This window comes from Carcharhinus amblyrhynchos, chromosome 23, assembly GCF_965287045.1.
Source record: "Carcharhinus amblyrhynchos chromosome 23, sCarAmb.v2.hapA, whole genome shotgun sequence".
Taxonomy (NCBI): Eukaryota; Metazoa; Chordata; class Chondrichthyes; order Carcharhiniformes; family Carcharhinidae; genus Carcharhinus; species Carcharhinus amblyrhynchos.
In genome coordinates, this window is record NC_137346.1 from 28,869,219 (window position 1) to 28,886,451 (window position 17,233).

Consider the following 17,233-nt stretch of genomic DNA (forward strand, 5'->3'; position numbering starts at 1 on the left):
CTGGGGCGGGATTTTCCCACTCGCCCCAAGACCGGAAATTCCTCCTTGAGATCAATGTAGTCCACCCCTGCCCGGCCCGCCTGCTACGATTCCCGTGGCAGGCAGGACAGGAAAATTCTGCCCTCTGCCTCTTTCGTGAGGGATTCAATCTTCATCTTTGAAGACCTTGTCTTGAAATTCTCTCCAGAGCTCAGTCCAATTTGGCCAGCGCCAACCATGTCCCATCTTACAGGCTTTCCATATTGTCTCCCAAGATTCTGTTCTCCTGAATTCCCAAGTCTACACTCAAACTTCAATTTACAAGCCAACTTCAACTCTTAAACCACATCGAGTATAAGTCTGCTCCAAAGGATTACCTTTGTCCATGGAATCACTGAGTCATAAACCTTCTGCTGCCTTCTTGGAATTGCAGGCTCTCTCCTGAACCCTCTGTACTTAAAGTCAGCTACTCTCAGCCCTTTTTCTATTTAAAGTCTATTTCTCTTCTCCTTACATTTTTTCTTAACTTAATTGGGACCTGTCTCTGTCCTCTGCCAAGGACTCTTGGTTCTGGGACCTCTTCCTGTTCCCTCTCTCTTTTGGACCTTGCCCTGTCCCCTATCCCTGTTCCCCACATGGGACACTTGACATCTGATTAAAACTGATTGACTCACTAAAATTGACTGCCACAGAACTGCTGTTGACTGACTCTTGAACAGATCTTGGGACTTACTCCAAGATGATCCTGTCCTTGTTACTCAGCAGGACAATGGTAACAAGCATTAGAAACTCCTGTACTTTAAATGTTACAACACCCGCAGACTACTAACTTGTACACCACATGAGGACACAAAAATTGATCTCACCTACCATATAAAGTTTATTTTTGTTTGTTCAACACCCATGGAATCTTGGGATTTCATTCTCTTAGCATGTGTCTTGAATCTCAAATTTTGTCTACTTGACACAAAACATGATGGGTGGCATGGTGACGCAATGGTTAACACTGCTGCCTCACAGTGCCAGGGACCCAGGTTCAATTCTGGCCTCGGATCATCTGCACTTTGCACATTCTCCCTGTGTCTGCGTGGGTTTCCTCTGTGCGCTCTAGTTTTTCTCCCACAATCCAAAGATGTGTGGGTTAGGATGATAGGCCTTAAATTGCCCCTTAGTGTTAGGGGACTAGCAGAGAAAATAAGTGGGATTGCAGGGATAGGGCCTGGTTGGGATTGTTGCTGGTGCAGGCCCAATGGGCTGAATGGCCTCCATCTGCACTGTAGGGATTCTATAATTGACCCCTGAGTGAATTTTATCAAAACTTGGCAGTCTTCTCTAGGAACATAACAAATGGAACAGTATAAATGTGCCAGTCTTTTTATATTATGGGATAACAGCATTCTCTGGTCACAGCTGGTCCTTAGTTTTAATACTGCATCATAGAAAAAAACCTAATGAGCTGTGTGAACAGAACTGGGAGATCTCCATGAAATATTTAGTTTGCACCCAGTGCATAATGATGATATTACATACAAAGGTTTCAAAAAATGCACTACGTTATTGCAAATGATTTTCAATCCCCTTGCGCTTCTGTCTAATATTTTTGCATGTTTTATTTTCCTTCAATATCACTTACTACTTTGCATTTTCTATCAATTATTCTTTCTCTCAAACAGCTTGTTTACCTGCAGAGTTAACTCACCTGCAGCTGACATTGGTGCCAACCAGTCTGGCATCTGTAACTGAGTAACACTGTGGTCATATTCAGTCATTAAATACCAGGAATGTCATGACATTGTTCCTGTTCGTGAGCCCAGGTGGCTGCAGAATGCCAAGTCAAAGGATAAGGGTGCCGTTCCTCGAGCTTGCGTTGATGTGTTTTTTGGTGACATCAGGATAGAGCTGGCGAAGATGACTGAAGATAATTAGTTGAATATGGAGGCCAGTGGGTTGGAAGCTGAGAACAAGGGGAACCCCTATCATTCCTAGAACCATACAATCCCTATAGTGCAGGCATTAATGGGAATCAATGAGTGCCAGCGCCAGAGGACAGTGGGTCTTCTGGATCTCACTCCAGCTGCCTCTCCATCCCATGTAAGAATCTCCGGATACCCGATGAGAATAAGGTTAGCAGGAATGCAGTTTGGGGCCTTCCACCTAGGGGTGCCCAGCCCATCTGACATCCCCACCCCCACCCTGTGAGCCATGTACCTCCAACTCCAAATGCTGAGAATGACAACTCTGTCACATCCAGTTACAGCCCGCAAGTAGGCTTGGATCCTCAATGTGCAGGTCCCCGGGGGACACCTGCAAACGGTCATCACAGGAAACAGGGTGTGGAAGTCGGCAGACCACCTCAACATCAACTGTGGATGTTGGGGATACAATTACATGTAGCAGGAAGGTGAGGAAGAGTCAGAAATGATAGACATCTAGGGGGCATCGGTGATCCTAGGCACTTGTAGAGATAAGCCACCACTGTACAAACACACTTGTATTAAAAAATCACTTTGTTCACCTGCACAGATCCTCCACAATGTCGTCATGTTCTGCAAACCCCCATGCAAACTCAGTGCTTCCTCCCTATGCAGTGTGAGAATGGCAGCGCAATGTCTCTCCCATTCTGATGATCCAGTAAAATCACGCCGCTCCTGGCACAGGCCCCCCAGCTCCACCCCCAGTGCAGACTGGGAGATGCCGCACTGATCACCCATGCAGCCCTGAAATGAGTCTCTGGCATAGAAGATCAGAGCGACAGTGACTTTCAGAGCCACTTGTATTGAGTGACCTCCCAGTCCATGAAGTGCCAACTCATGCATCACCTGGCAAAGTTCTCCATCACTGCCCGGGACAGGCACAGTCTTCTCCAGCACTGGACCTCTGACAGGGTGGCACTGTGGTTACCACTGCTGTCTCACAGCGCCAGGGACCCATGTTCGATTGTTGACTTGGGTTACTGTCTGAGTGCAGTTTGCGCATTCTTCCCATGTCTGCATGGGTTTCCTCTGGATGCTCCAGTTTCCTCCCATAGTCTAAAGATGTGTGGGTTAGGTGGATTGACCATGCTAAATTGCCCTTTAGTGTAGTGGGAATAGCTAGGATAAATACATGGAGTTATAGGAATAGGGACTGGGTGAGACTGTGGTCAGTGCAGACTTGATAAGCTGAATGGCCTCTTTCTGCACTGTAGGATTCTATGATTTTATGATCTAGAGGTGGGAAATCCTCCAGTGGAATATGCGTGGCTGATTGTGTCTCTTCCAAGGCGCTACTGGGGCCCTGCTCCTGGAAGAGCAACAGGCCTTGCTTCCTCCTCCTCTCCAGGGCACTGTTCCTGGCCATTTGCGGTGACATGTCAATGTTGCTGCTGCTGTTCTATTGCAATCAAAAGAACTGCCAACTCAACTGGCTCCAGATTCTCCTGAATCAATAATTGAAAGGAAGAGAACATTGTAGTGAGGGATGAGAAGTCCTAACAATGTCCTGACCCACAGCCTCTCAGGGTCTAGGATACCCACCCTTACAATCTCCCTATATGAACACCAATCCAACGAGCCTCACTCCCTCCCCTGTCACACAATTACCATTTCCCCAGATTTGCCCCTCTCAACTCCACCTGAATGAAGCACTTTGAACATTGAGAACTTCAGCATGACTCTCCCAAGGATAAACAATGAAGATAGTTGAGTGCTGTCAATAGGCCTATGCTCTAACCTCATGGGCTAACAGGACAATGCCAAACATCATATCCTCAACGAGGTGACTGATAAGCACCTTCATCATAATGTCTTGTACTGGGGGCCTCATCTGTGTCATCTTTCAGTTACGGAGACGTGAGGATTCGCCCTGGAGTTCAATGCTTGGGGGCCAAGCTTCTAAAGGATTAATAATTGGGCACCAATGAACGGCACACTCATGCAATCCAATACTGACTAAATTGGCACAATTGGCTCATCAAGGAAAGGTCAGGGAGCTGATTAGGGAAATGGCTTCCCCTTGTGGCAGGTGAAACAGTCCTGATGCAATTTACAGTCAACTTTATCCTTAAATGGCATCCTCATTCCCCCAACTCTCCTGGCTGCAGAATAAATGAGATCTCCAATTTGAACACCCAGCCCATACTCTAATCCCTGACAGCCTAGCCTCCATAACCAGAAGCTGTGAACTTAAGACACCTCATGCCATCTGGCTGCAAAGTTCAGCCTGAGTGTAGGGGTTCATTCTGACTGCACTTGTCCTCCCTCCTCTGTGAGGGTTTTCGGTCCTCATGAGGCTGGGAACCACCCCTTCTCAGAGGCCCCCACTCTGCCAATGCAGCCTGGCATCTCGTGGGACCCTATCCAGGGACCTCATGGTTACCCCTGTGCCGACCCTGTGGATTCACTTCCTCCCACCCAGCTGCCACACTAGAAGGGCAATCCCTCAGCATTGATAGCTCAGTGAAAAGGACACAGGAAGTGTTGCCCGCACATCGGCCATCAGATCCCTTTAAACCTAAAGGCTCACAGCCATTGAAGGACCGCTGAGACCTGTGAGTGACCCCACTCCCTGGCCCTGAGCTTCACTTATCTGGGTCCTCCATGTTCTCTCCAGCGCCCCCTCTGCAATTGGCTTCCTGGAGGGTGATAGTGACCTGACCTCTTTGGAGTTGAGGTCACCAGGTTCTTGTTTTTACAAGGCTGTTGTAAATTGTGTTGACATGATGTCACAGCAGTCCCCAATGACTATTCAGTGATCGGGGGGGGGGGGGGGGGGGGACAACCCGGCAGGAGGGCTTGCTAATGATATGTCGATGATATGAGGTTCCCGAACTTCCGCGAAGGGATTCTCGTTACATCTCCAGCGAGTGGCCTGGAAAATCAATAAATACAATCTTGCCGGTGAAAATGGCATTTCCCAATTCTCTCCGGACTTTGTGCCCACATCGTGGTTCTCGCTGTTGGCTAATGAAGGCTGAAAATCCAGCCCCAAGATGCGTGCAATCTTCCCAAAATGGCACAGAGTGTTTGGATCAGGTGAGAAAAGCTGTTTGAAGCTCACCAGATTCATAGCTGTCTTTTGTTTAACAGCACTCAGTGCAACTTCAGAGTGTTGGCGAGGATCACACAGCCAGCTGGAGGGGGTAGGGTCTCAATATGCTGCCAACGCCCAGAATCTGAGATCAAGGTGCCTTTCTTTAGGGGTGTCACTGCCAGGAACAATACCCAGCTATGTCATTCAATCTGGGGTGGGGGAGGTGGGCTACAGTCACCTCTGTGCCCCCAGCACGGTCACCATGACTGATTTTCGATTTGGAAAACCAGCAGTGATTCACGCTAGTATGACATCAAGCCATTAGTGGAGAGAGAGGGAAACAAAGCATCATGGGTGGAGTTACAGTAATTATATGTAATTTTATATATGCATTTCCTGAAAGGTATCAACCTGATTCACACCACAGAAAGGACATGAACCTAATTATGTCACCAGTGGGGAGCAGGAAGGATCTCAATCTACCCAACGCAAATCCAATATTTGGCCACTCATGAGATTTAGCAGCCTTTACAGGATTTGTGCCCACAGCAACAGGGCCACTCAATCGCATCCAATGTTCCATGTTAATGATGCACTAAATATTTGCTTTTTTTAATGTTACAAAACCTTAGGGTTCACTAATGTCCTTCATAGAGTAAAGAAGCTACAAACCTGGCCTCCAGTGCCACATTGTGTGATTTACTCTTTATTCTCTCTGAAGCAATTGTAGGTAGATTCAGGGCAACTCATGGGCAATGAATGTAATCTTGCAGGGACTACTCATCCTGGAACAACAGAGTTACTTTATCTGATCCACAATTATTGATTTATAATTTGAAAATAAATAACCTGTTATCAAATTGAACTGTTTGCTGGATTTATAGTCTATTTATAAACCTTTAAAGATGTTATTTTCTTTGTAACATTCCAGGAAAGCGTAATAATCAAATAGCACTTTGATCTACTACTGCCTCTCCTGATTCATGAGTTAAATGACATTATATAAAGAGTATAAATCACACAATAGCTCCTGCAAGTAGTCGTTAGTGGTTTAAATCATTGTTAACCACACTGACATTCCAACCTCACTTTTGTGGAGATACCAAAACGCACGTACGGTTCCAAATTAGGTAGTGGCAGCACCAACAGCATTTTAATCCATTATTGATGAGAAAGGGGAGGAAGTAGCAATGTAATAACAAATGTTTTTCCTCTTTAAAAGCCCAAGATGAAATCCACTCCAATGACAGAAGATGATGTTTGCATTCTTTGCAATTAGTACAAAAGATCGTGGATGTAGCCCAATCCATCATGCAAACCAGGCTCCCACTCACTGATTCTGTCTATACTTCCTGCTGCCTTGGCAAAGCAGTCAGCATAATTAAGGACCCCACACACGCTGGACATTCTCTCTTTCACCTTCTTCTGTCGGGAAAAAGATACAAAAGTCTGAGGTCACGTGCCACCCAACTCATGAACAGCTTCTTCCCTGCTGCCATCAGACTTTTGAACGGACCTAACTCGCACTAAGTTGATCTTTCTCTATACCCTAATTGTAACTATGAATACATTCTGCATTCTCTCCTTTCCTTCTCTATGAACGGTATGCTTTATTTGTATAGTGCGCAAGAAACAATACTTTCACTGTATATTAATACATGTGACAATAATAAATCAAATCAAAAAGGTAATGAGTAACGGAATATTTTTTATTATTACTGTTTAAAGGGGAACCTTTTTGGAGGGTAGGGCCATCCAACAAAGTCAGTGGGTTACCTGCGGGGTGACCTTTACCTGATCAAAAACTCCTCTCACGTAAGGCGGCAAGGACCCGGGTATCACCCCAGACTGGTATTTTCCTTACTCATTAGTTTAAGGCTTGAGCGTGGGTAGCTTCACCATTCAGTGAACAACACAAACTGGTTTAATGTTTAAAGTTTATTTATTAATGTCACAAGTAAGCTTACATTAACACAGCAATGAAGTTACTGTGAAAATCCTCTTGTCACCACACTCTGGCGCCTGTTCAGGTACACCGAGGGAGAATTTAGCACGGCCAGTGCACCTAACCAGCACGTATGGGTGGCACAGTGATAGAGTGGTTAGCACAGCTGCTTCACAGCTCCAGGGACCTGGGTTCGAATCCCAGCTTGGGTCGCTGCCTGTGTGGAGTTTGAACATTTTCCCTGTGTCTGTATGGGTTTCCTCCGGGTGCTCCAATTTCCTCCCACAGTCCAAAGATATGCAGGCTAGGTTAATTGGCCATTATAAATTGCCCCTAGTGTCCTGGGATGCAAAGGTTAGAAGGATTAGTGGGTAAATATATAGGGATATGGGGATAGGGCCTGGGTAGGATTGTGGTTGGTGCAGACACGAATGGCCTCTTTCTGCACTGTAGGACTCTATGACTCTTCTTAAATTGTCTTCAGATATGGAGGGAAACTGGAGAATCTGGAGGAAACCCACACAGATATGGGGAGAACATGCAGAGTCCACACAGACAGTGGCCCAAGCCAGAAATCAAACCCAGGTCCCTGGCGCTGTGAGGCAGCAGTGCTAACCATTGTGCCACTGTGCCACCTTTATGCAGTATTGCATCTGAAAAACACTTTTAGTTTGCTAACTGGAGCTATACAACGTGAAGGCATCCCTATCTTGATTTAAAAGTATAAGATAGAACCACAGTATTCAGTCATTTTTAAATTCATCAGCGGAATTGAAAACAAAGATGAAAAAATGTCTAACATCTCAAATATTTGTTCAAATAAACATGAAACTGTTTTTCATGTTTCTCGCAGGCTTCCTTGTATTTGAAATGTAAATACAGCAATGCATCCTTTCACTGGGGGAATCGAGCCATCACTGATAACATTGGGCTTGCCTCTCACTGTGTCACGTACCAACCGACTCAAATAGATTCCTAATTACACTATGCCCAAATATTTCAATGAGCTAGACTAGACTGATGTTAAAGGTCTTCCTCAAAACCATGTGTGTCTTAACCCTCTTTTGGATCCAGTTCTTATAAATATGCAGTATTTAATCTTTTGAGGGCGAAAGCAGTTTGCAAAGCAGAGGGAGTTTCTACCACATGGGCAGAAAGGCCCTTTGCATGACATTTGTAGAAATGCAGTCAAATTATAATCAAACCATGGAGGAACATAGCATTATCTAATAGGGAGCAGTTTAGTGTACAGCAGGTGTTGGTAAGCAATCTCGCAATTAGTGTTCTGCCTTCCTAAGCACAGTTTAGCACATTAACAAGCAGGAGACAAGTCGATTGACCCCGATAAAACATCAAGCAGGTGGCATTCCTGATGTGCCAATTGGAAAACCTGATGGAACATAAATATTATCAAGGTGGATTCTTCCAAAAGTAACAGCAGATCTTGGTGTAGCGGAGAAACAAATTCAGTAGAAAGAGGAAACCATCAGTGGAGGACGTTTTACCAGTCCTGTCATAAAACCATAGAATTATATAGCATAGGGACAGGTCATTTTTCCCATCATGTCCCTCTTGGTTGACCAAAGGCCATCCAACCTAATCCCACTTTCCATCTCTTGGCCCACACCCCCAAAAGTTCCTATATTTTAAGAGCAACTCTAAGTATCTTTTAAACATAATGAGGGTTTCCACCTCTACCTCCCTTTTAGGCAGTGAGTTCCAGACCCTTGATCACTCTTCTGGAGGAAAACAAATTCTCCTCAACTCCCCCCATTGATTTAATTGAAGTGTGTAAAATTGAGTGGCCTAGATATCCACTGTGCTATTGGTGTGTTATGATTTACTTGGGGAGTCCAAGTTGCAGTGGCAACATGTGTGGTTGGCCCAGTGGTTAGCACTGCTGCTTCACAGCACCAGGGACCCAGGTTCAATTCCAACCTCAGGTCACTATCCATGTGGAGTTTGCATGTTCTCCCCGTGTCTGCGCGGGTTCTGTCCAGTTTCCTCTCACCAGTCCAAAAATGGACAGGTTAGGTGGATTGGCCATGCTAAATTTGCCCCGTAGTGTCAGAGGAACTAGCAGGGATTACGAGATAGGGCCTGGGTGGATTGTGGTCGTTGCAGACTCGATGGGCCAAATGGCATCCTTCTGCACTGTTAGGATTCTACGATACAATTCTATGTACTTTTACACGCATTTTGGAGCTCAGGGCATGGTAGAGGTTCCAAGGCTCTCCACTCTCAGATTTCTATGGGCCTCAATTAATTACCCACTCAGACTCTGTCCAAAAGAAAAATAACCCAGCCTATTCAATCTTTCCCCATAGGTGAAATTCTCCAGTCCTGGCAATATCCCCCTCATACATGTCCTCTGCACTCTCTCAAGTGTGCACTTATTTCATTTAATGCAGAGACCAGAAATATACACAGCTGTAACCTAGCCAGTGTTTTGTACAGTTCTTGCATAACCTTCCTGCTGTTAAGTTCTCTTCTTCAGCTAATAGAAAAAAATAGCCCATATTGCCCACCTAACTAAATTACCTGCCTGTTCTGCTGTCTTCTGGGATCTATGGGTGGCACAGTGGTACGGTGCTAAGCACTGCTGCCTCACAGTGCCAGGGACCCAGGTTCAATTCCGGCCTCGGGTCACTGTCTGTATGGAGTTTGCACATTCTCCCTATGTCTGCGTGTGTTTCCTCTGGGTGCTCTGGTTTCCCCCCATAGCCCAAAGATGTGCAGGTTAGGTTGCTAGGCCATACTAAAATTTCTTAGTGTCAAGGGAATAGCAGGGTAAATGTGTAGGGTTATGGGGATAGAGTATGGGTGGGATTGTTGTCTGCGCAGACTCAATGGGCCGAATAGCCTCCTTCTGCACTGGAGGCAGCCTATGATTCTATGTACTACAAATGTCTGTCTGTTCCTCTGCACATCTCAGTATCCTCACCATTTAGTGGGAACATTTCAAAAGCCACACCTGAAATTACAGCAGGCATACAAATGTAATGAAAGCAAATTGCAGAGAGTCATCCAGACTCGAAACATTGGCTCTGCTTTCTCTCCACAGATGCTGTCAGACCTGTTGAGATTTTCCAACATTTTCTGTTTTTGTTTCGATTGTTATCACAATCCACAGGAGGGAATAAGGGGACATTTGGAATAGATTGAAGAAACATCACGGATGACAACAAGAGATCTGTAATTTCATGTATCACCAGCCCAACTATATGCCGGTGGCTCCACAGCTAGATAAACCTGCCTTGTGTGAATAATGCATCATGCAGTGTGTGTTAATAGAACTCTTTGGGAAAAATACAGAGCAGCAGTAATTGGAGCCAGTTGGTCAATGGACATGTTCTTTGCCAAATTCACCGCAGTTAAACATTGACAGAAAGATTGCAACATCTTGCATTTACTAACAAGATGTTGTCAAACTGAAAGATTGTCACTGCTTCCTTCTCTCCATAGAAGCTGCCTGATCTGTTGAGATTTTCCAACATTTTACATTTTAGACTCGCGATAGAGTACATTTCCTTCATCTCGCACTCACTGTCAGAATCTCTATTCTCTTTATTTTGAGATCCAATTGAGTCATTCATTATCTTTACTGTCTACCTTGTGCAGCTGTCAACTTAAATATGAATTAAAGCTCTTTTATTCTGCAATCCATGAAAGAGTGATTCATGGTGGTTTATTAAACATGAGGGCTGTTTATGTGGGAAACACAAAACATTCCACAACTGAACTGACAAAAAAAAAGCAACTCAGTATTTGACAGTCAACCTGTTAAAAGTTATTTTCTTTCTTCCATTCCTGACAACTCCAATGTAAATTGCACTTGGAAGTGGAAGGGTGGGGATGGTGTAGATAGTGGAGGAACATGGCGACTGTTTTAGTTATTCTGCGGAAGAGTGTAAGGAAGAGGATATCTGGGTGCGAGGTAGAATTTTGAGGTGGTAAGTCAAAGCAGTTTTTTCAAATCACCCAAATGAAAATAAGCAACAATCCAGAAACCATGGCCGGAACCTTCTGTTGTGAAGTTTTGGTGGTGGGCGTGGTAGTGGCAGTGATTTCTACTTTGTGGGGCAGGGGGGGGAGCAGGGGTGTTATATGGATTGGCCATGGTAAATTCTTGGGGTCATGGGGTTTGATGGGAGGGGAGGGGAGAGGGGGGAGGGGAGAGGGGAGAGTGGGGAGGGGAGGTAAGATGCCCTTTTGGAGAGTTGGCACAGATGTTATCCTTCTGCACAGTAGGGATTCTATGATTAGCGAGCCTAAATATCTTATTTAATTAAATCTGAATAAGGGGACAATTTCCTGACCTCCTGCCCTGCCTGCCGTATGATCCAGATCATGTGCATTTTACGTGCGATCTTGTTGCACATGATAACACATTCCCATTTTCAGATCCTACTAGTCACCTGCAAGGTTGCACACTACTGAATTCAGCCCAAGTGTGCAGTCAGAGAGGATTATGAATTAAGAGCTAAAGATATATATCTGCTGACAAGAGCTAAAGGAGAAAGCTGCAGTCCAATTCAATGCTTTTTTTTAAGAAGGAATGTTGACAAATTCAGAAATTGATGTCCAATAGCCAGTCACATTGTTGAACAGCAGTGGTGACAAAATAAAGATTCACCGATTGTGGAACCATCAAACAGATTTTAATTCATATTACACATGACAGCTCCATGGGGTAATAAAAAAGCTAATCACTCCATAATATTGAAAGAAAAGGGAAATTCTTGCAGTAAATGTCATCCTGTTTAATAGTTTAACTGCCAATGGGAATATGCAAATAACAATTGATTACTGGTGGTTGCAAATAATTGGAGCTGTGGTGCATCTTCCAAACGGTTCTGTAAACACACAGAGCAGTCGTAAATGAGTACGAGGCTGTATTGGCAAATCCAGCAGTAGAACAGAAACTAAAATAATTGGGTTAACATTTGTTCCAACTCAAGCAATGGGACGAATTTTACAGTCCCGCCTGCCACGGGAATCGGAGCAGGCGAGGGGCGGAGCACGGGAAGGTCCGTTGACCTCGGGCAGGATTTTCTGGTTTCAGGGCGAGCAAGGCCGGAAAATCCCGCCCAGATTGAGGGGGGGATATAATGTCCTGGAGGGATAGTGCAGGATGTCCAGAGAACGTTGCATGGTGGAGTCCCATTACATGAGGTCAATCGAGCAGGGAAATCTGTTTTGGGACTACCCCCTCGATTCTCTGTCCCTCCGCCATTCCTGCCTGCATAAAACAGGGGCAGAAAATCTCCTCCCTATCCTTGAACTAAATTGACAATATATATTGAGAACTCAGACACTTGCTGGATCACCGCGCACTGCCCCATGACAGGAAGCACTTTAAATGACTGGCTGTGACCTCCTCCTCCTGGGACATGACCCAACGACTGAAGATGCCGCACGTTCCGCTCTACAGCACTGATTGGGTGGGCATGAGAAACACATTTGGGCTCACGGGGTGGGAAGCTGCCCTCAGACCCGCAGTGGACAATTGCCACTTTCTGCAGCATCAGGTGACAATGGGGGCAGGAGTCGGAAAGCCACTCGCTTCCAGTGAGATTGTCACCCACCCTGAAGGGAGGTATTAGTGTTCCATTCGACTTGAACATGAGAAAGGCCACCAGCTATCTCTAAAGGATTGGGGAAAAGTCATAGGTCAATGCTTTTGAAACAGTTTAAATGTTTATTGTATATTCATTCTTTTTAAAGAATTTGATAACACTATAAAATTATCTATGATTTTAACCTCAATAACAGAATTATACAAAACCCCTTGATGTTTTTGCATGGACATTGTTCAACTGATTTCCATTTATCTCACAAAATATTCTGTAGCTTTAGACATGTAAATTATCGTTCGCCCTTTTATTCAGTGATGATTGGGAACAATCTCTGCACATTGCTGGATGTCGTATATTGTCACTATTTAGCTAGTCTCAAAATGGCAGTGCCTGAATTACATGCATGCGTAGATTGATGTACTTATTACTCGAGAGGATAATGGCTCCCATTTTGACAATGTTGTATTTCTCACACTTCAAGCTCAAAGCACCCCAGCAATGTTGCAGTTTAAACATAGCCTTGAAGCCCATGATGCGTTTGGTCAGAGTACTCACCACCTGCAGTTAACAACCGCCTATGTAAATTAAACAATTTGTTCTAGACCAAAAGGTCATCATTCCTGACACGCTGCTCGTAACAGTGCCTTCATCTGCATGTTAAAATATTTTATATACAGGTATATATTTTATATACCTGTATACGACAACTGCCGATTCCAAGCTCCAGGTGAGTGAACCAGACAGTGTATAAACGTGATGTCCCTTTTCAGAGCTTGGGATCATCCTGAACCCATATCTTCTCCATCCCAAAGGCTTCCAACTTCTCAAAGCCTCACTAACCATACTCATCTCTGCCCCTCCCTAACCCCATCTGCTCCTGCAACCCTCACCCGTGATTCACTGACCTCCAGACTAGGCTTTTCCAATGTTCTCCCGGCCAGCCTCCTGTGGTGAGATGTGGTGATTGTCCTTTTAATGATCCATCATTGGAATCAGGGTCACATGACTTGGGAACCCAATCCGGGGTGGGGGGGAGGGTGGGCCACCCAGTGAGCTCAGGTTTCTATTCCAGAACCTTCTCTGAAGCTGACTGGCAGCCATGAGGTTAAAAGCCTCTGTATTAGAGTTATAGAGTCATAGAGTCATAGAAGTTTACAGCATGGAAACAGGCCCTTCGGCCCACCTTGTCCATGCCATCCTTTTTTGTTAAAACTCCTAAACTAATCCCAATTGCCTGCATTTGGCCCATATCCCTCCATTCCCATCGTACCCATGTAAATAAATGCTTTTTAAAAGATAAAATTGTACCTGCCTCTGCTATACCTCTGGTAGCTTGTACCAGACACTCACCACCCTCTGTGTGAAAAAATTGCCCCTCTGGACACCTTTGTATCTCTCCCCTCTCACCTTAAACCTATGCCCTCTAGTTTGAGACTTCCCTACCTTTGGGAAAATATATTGACTATCTACCTTGTCTATGCCCTCATTATTTTATAGACTTCTATAAGGTCACCCCTCAGCTCCCAGTCCCAGTAGCATCCTAGTAAATGTTTTCTGCACTCTTTCCAGTTTAATAATATCCTTTCTATAACAGGGTGACCAGAATAGCACACAGTATTCCAAGTATGGCCTTAACAATATATGTAAATAAAAGCTGCATTTGTTATTCACCTTACTGATGAACAAGGATTATTACACCTCCCATCTTCCAGTCTGAATAAGCTTGAGCTTGTCAAAGAACTCAAGTGCCCATATCCCAAGCACACCGAGTTCTGCTCACCCATCACCTCTTTGCTTGCTAACTTACTTAGCTCCTGGCTCACCCATGACTCAATTAAAATTTCCACTGAATTCCACTCAATTCAAACACCCACTGCCTAATTCAGTTCATTATTGAACCACATACAGGCCAATATCCCTGGGCCCACTGGGATTTAGTAGTAGCACAGGGATTCTCTCAAATTCCTGTGGATCTCCCATGCCTTCTGATGACCACCCCGCAAACCCTCTTGAGTTTACCAGCAGCCTCCCAGAGGGATCTCTCTTTCAAAGGCACTTAGCGACACAGCAGCGGAAAGGGGATGCCCCTTAAGGGCTGCCACTCCTTGCCCCTGCAGCCAACAGCCCCCCCCCCCCCCACCCCAACCCACCACCACCCTGCAGCCTCCAACCTTCCCCACTCACCTGTCCCTGGAAATCCAGCAATGATCCTGGTGTTGGCCTCACCGCAATACCAGCAGCAGCCACCGTTCTCGATAGCACCACCTGCAACGTAGAGCAGCCAGAGTCTGACTGCCCAGCAGCTCTCTAGATGGGCTTTCTGTCCCACTGGGGACTTAACTCTGTGAAATGCCTGATGCTGCCCTTCTAAGTGCCTGATTGATCACCTTGGAGAAGTGACATGGCCTTCAGACCAATGGGCTGGTCATGCATCATCTACATTAAATTCTGTAACCTACTCAAGTGCTGCAATCTTATGATTCTGTCCTCTTGCTTATTCTCCATCAGTAACTGCATTCTCTGGCCTTCCAAGAGGTCTACGTCCCTCCAACTCCGACATTGTAAATGCTTTACTCCACTGTTGTGCAGTAAAGCATTTTAACTATGCTTTAACATTTTGACTCCCCTTCAACTATCTAAGCTTTAAATCTGGAATTCCCTTCCCAATTACCTCTCTCCACCCACCACCGCCCATCCCCCCATCCCCACCACCTCCTCCCCCACCCCCCGACCTTCATTGCACCACCATCCCCCCCGACCAAAATTCTCACTCAGTGAACCCAAACAGGCGCCGGAGTGTGAAGATCAGAGGTTTTCACAGTAACTTCATTGCAGTGTTAATGTAAGCCTACTTGTGACAGTAATAAATTTTAAAAACTCATTTAAGTCCTTCCTTTGAGGGAACTTCATTTAGTAAGCCTTGCACCCATGTAGAAATGTTGATTAGCTATCCTCTGGACCCTAAACTCCATGAAATTAAACATACAATATGCAGTAAAACTATTGCAAACCCTAACATTCCCAACATCACCATATGAGACTTGCAGCCAGAGGCTGGAATTTTGTTCCCAGATCAAGTACCATGAGTCAAGAAATTTCTTGACTCTCCACACCCACCTCAGAGGAAGCTCCCTGAGCGGCAGGATATTCTCCTGAGTGGGTGGATTGTGGGATGGAGGAGGGCCGTTGTGGTCACAATGTCTGCTGAGTGTGAGCCTCTTTTTGTTCTCTGGGATTTTATTATCTTTATAACCCAAATGCCAGCTTATGCCTCTGCCCTTTGCCCTTGCAACCTCCATACCAACTCATCCACTTTCCGCCATAGGCATACCTCAGTAGCCATGTTGAGATGAAATAAAATAAAGGTCTAAATTTCTATTACAGCCTTTATCATATAAAAAAAACTTTGGTTAAAAAAGCTGATTCAAAACATTTAAAACCCCTCAATACTTAATCGCTTTAAAAAAAGAAGTTGGAATCATATATGCGCATCAAAGGCAGCTAATTCCTTAATAATCTCTTTTACCTGCCAGTCAAACCATGAACCTCAGATCTCCCCTACTGGGATAATGATAGGTTGTGAAAACTGTCATATATTAATCATGACATAATACTAGCCTTTGGAATAATGTCAGCAATCAGCTGTTACAGCGTCTGGAACAGAGTTTTTTCAACCCTCAATGGTATAGGCAGTCTTTTTCTTAATTTTTGGGGATTTAAATAACTTGATACTTTAACAGTTCCACAAACCTTATCAACCTTTGAAAGCATTTACAATGACTGTAAATGTGCATAATTCCCACAGTGTAGGTTAAGGCCCTTGCTACAGCAAAATTGGGGTCTGTTAGAATTCAGATGTCAAATACACCTGTGGAGTTCAACTTCCCTCCTGTGTAATTCATGCACCACCTCCTTTTCCCTATCAGCAAAAATGTGATGTCGAAAATGTGGGTGGAATCTCTGAGTCAGAGTCCCGCCCACCATTTTTGAATGTTTATTATGTCTCCATGACTCCATGGAAGTATGAGGGTTTCAGTCTACTCAAAGTCAGGACAGGTGCATCCGCCATTGTCCATAGATGTCAACATCTTGCACTTCCTTCCCAGTGAGACAACCTGGGCAAGAAGTGAGAACCATGGGAATCGTTGCGGGCAAGACAGAAAACTCAGTGGACCATGGAAATGTCTGTTGACCTTGGGCGGGAATTTCCGATCTTGGCACGAGCATGGCTGAAAAATCCCAATCCTGTCCTCTGAGCCTCCCTTTAATTTTCAACAGCCAAACCATACAAGGGCAGGATTCAGATCAGGTCACATAACCACCTTAATTAAAGAAAAACATAATAATCTTGTAAAATTCATATCTGTAACAGTTGGCATAACAAAAGTGTCCACTTCACTGCATTTATACACCAAGCTATCAAATTATGCCCAGTACTGCAATTTTGTTGCGTTTCATTTTAATTTAAATTCTAATGAAACATGACAGAAGTGCAACCAGTCAAAAACTGAACAACCAATAAATATAACATTGCCCATTGATTTCAATGTGCTGGACATGGCAACATTATTCACTCAAGGACGCTTCTGTGGTATATATGTAGAAAAGGTAGCAACACAGAAAAAGAAACTTGGAAATTTGGCCACACCCAACACATTGAAACCATGAGGCAGGATTTTTATTTATTTATTAGTGTCATAACATATGCTTACATTAAAAT

General features: G+C 44.7%; 1 non-coding gene across 1 annotated transcript; it reads right to left on the reverse strand.

Moving 5' to 3' along the window:
- Positions 1-6,714: 6,714 nt before the first annotated feature.
- On the reverse strand, positions 6,715-6,870 carry LOC145357675 (U12 minor spliceosomal RNA). The gene has a single exon (XR_013889358.1). It is a non-coding gene; the product is annotated as a U12 minor spliceosomal RNA (small nuclear RNA).
- Positions 6,871-17,233: the final 10,363 nt, after the last annotated feature.